This window comes from Anolis sagrei, chromosome 6, assembly GCF_037176765.1.
Source record: "Anolis sagrei isolate rAnoSag1 chromosome 6, rAnoSag1.mat, whole genome shotgun sequence".
Lineage (NCBI taxonomy): Eukaryota > Metazoa > Chordata > Lepidosauria > Squamata > Dactyloidae > Anolis > Anolis sagrei.
In genome coordinates this window covers 45,340,519-45,343,433 of record NC_090026.1, presented here as the reverse complement: position 1 = coordinate 45,343,433, position 2,915 = coordinate 45,340,519, and positions in this window count along the sequence as shown.

Here is a 2,915-nt window from a genome sequence, read left to right as displayed (position 1 = left end):
GTTTGATGTTGGAAGAGATATTTTCTATATAATGCAGCTCTGGTTTTGAAAGGACAGGTTCTGGACAATTGTGTTGTTGATGTGTTTGATTTTACAACAGCATTGTGAAAAATCTATTGTGGTTAATTTATGAAAACTATGGTGTTATATACAGTGTTCCCTCACTTATTGCGGGTGTTACGTTCCAGGACCATCCGCGAAAAGTGAAAATCTGCAAAATAGGGATGCTATATATGTATATCGAGTTCTGGGGGTGAAGCAGAAGTGAGGAGAGATTTAAAGTCACCATGCACTTTTTTTTTTTGCTAGCTATCTCTGCTTTGCTTTGCAATCTCTCTTGCGGGTTGGACTGGATGGCCCATGAGGTCTCTTCCAACTCTATGATTCTATGATTGGCTGCCTCCCTCCCGAGGAGAAGGGTGAACCCCCCCCTCCACACTCCATCATTGCCAGGAGGCGGGATTAGAATGCCGCTGTGGGCAATGGCAACCATTCATAAACTGGGAGGCAAAAACCCACGAAACAGCGAGTCCGTGAAAAGCGAACCACAAAGTAGCGAGGGAACACTGTAAATTAAAAGATAAAATGCCAGGTGAACAAAATTATGCTTTCAGTGGCTATCATCGCTACAAATTATCTCTCACACCAGAAGCTACTTGCAGTTTCTCAAGTTGCTCCTGACACAGAAAAAAAATCACAACTGAATTGCATTGTCCAAATGATAAGCTAAATTTGGAAATAATAATAATAATAATAATCTTTATTTATACCCCGCTACCATCTCTCCAATGGGGACTCAGGGCGGCTTACATGAGGCCAAGCCCATACAACAAATTACAATAAAATAAGATACAAGTTACAATAAAATAAACAACATCGCAGAAAAATACAGAACATATGACTACAATAAACAAAATACAAGATCAAAAAAAGCAGTAAACCGAACATAAAGACAATGAGCAGGCCGCATGTACATAAAATGATTTTAAAAACTCAGGGTGCGATAAAAGAGCAGAATTATTTGTGAGTGAGAACTCGTAGAGAGACAGGGTGATAGACTGACCTTCATACAAATACGGCTTGTTGATCTTTTTGGCTGTGTACATATTATCATATCTTATTTTAATCAGCCAGAATATGAGCAAAGGTTTGTAGTCTCTTCAGTGGGAAAGCAGAGAGGCAGGAGATCTGTTTATTTTGGACCAGGAAACAGCTTCAGAAAAGACCAAGATTTCGAGGGATGGCTTGAAGTTGTCTTGGTATTCTGGATTATTTTGGCACGGTGTTAACTATTGTTTCCTAACTCAGGTGAAAAGGAAAACTATAGTGACTCATGCATATCCAAAAGACTTCTTATCTCGTTTTAAGGTGACATATACACAAAACTCATCCAGGACACTTGGTTCTGTATGCACATGTTTAGGACCAGGCTATAAATGCTTCTTTCTTGCAATTCTGTCATTCAAAAAATATGTCATAGAATCATAAAGTTGGAAGAGACCACAATGGCAATCCAGTCCAATCCCCTGACATGTTGGAACACCCAATCAAAGCGCTAATGACAAATGGCCACCCAGACTTTGCTTAAAAATTTGCAGCAAAGGTGACTCCACCACACTCCGAGGCAGAATATTCCAGTGCCGAACAGCTCTGTAAATCAGTTCTTCCCACCCCAGTCCACTAGACTTATGCCCTGAATGCTCCTAACCCTCCATCAATCTTCCTCCCTCACCCTCCCCTTCTATTCCCTTCCCTTCTCTAAATAGTTTTGTGATTTAGCCTTCAACATACCTTTGTTTTCTAGCCTTTTAGATTTTAATGTACAGTGATTCTATGAGACTGTACCTCACTCTCCTTATGCTGGTCTATGACTGTAATAAAGATTTTTGATTTGATTTGGGCTCTTAAAAAATCAGGAAGTTCTTCCTAATATTTAGGTGGAATGTCTTTGTTTGCAGTTTGAATCCATTGCTCCGTGCCCTGGTCTCCAGAACAGTAGAAAAAAGCTTGCTCCCCTCAATGTGACATCCTTTCAAATATTTAAACATGACTATGATGTCTCCTCCCAATCTTCTCCAAATTAAACATATCCGTCTCACTAAGTCCCTCTCATAGGGCTTGGCTTCCAACTCTTTCATCATTTTGGTTGCCTTTCTCTGAACACGTTCCAGGTTGTCAATATCCTTCTTGAAGTGTATGGTCCAGGTGAGGTCTGACCAAAGCAGAACAGAGTGGGACTATTGCTTCCCTTGATCCAGACACTATATTCCTACTGATGTAACCTAGAATCGTGATTGACTTTTGAAGGTGCTGCAGCACACTGTTGGTTTGTTGAGCTTGTGTCTACCAAGACTTCTAGATCCCTTTCACATGTACTGTTTTCAAACCAGGTATCACCCATCCTTTATCTGCATTTCATTTTGTGTATATGTGTGTTGTGTTACTGTTTATTCATTCAGTCGCTTCCGATTCTTTGTGACCTCATGGACCAGCCCACATCAGAGCTCTCTGTTGGCCGTCACCACCCCAGCTTCTTCAAGGTCAAGCCAGTGTCTTCAAGGATACCATGCATCCGTCTTGCCCTTGGTTGGCCCCTCTCCCTTTTTCCTTCCATTTTCCCCAGCATCATTGTCTTCTCTAAGCTTTCCTGTCTTCTCATTATGTGGCCAAAATACTTCATCTTTGCCTCTACTATCCTTCCCTCCAATGAGCAGTCAGGCTTTATTTCCTAAAGTATGGACTGGTTGGATCTTCTCATGGTCCAGAACTCTCAGAAAGTTCTGAGAGTCCAAGGCACTCTCAGAACTTTGCTCCAACACCACAGTTCAAAAACATCTATCTTCCGTCACGCAGCCTTCCCTATGGTCCAGCTCTCACATCCATAGGTTACTACAGGGAATACCATTGCTTTAACT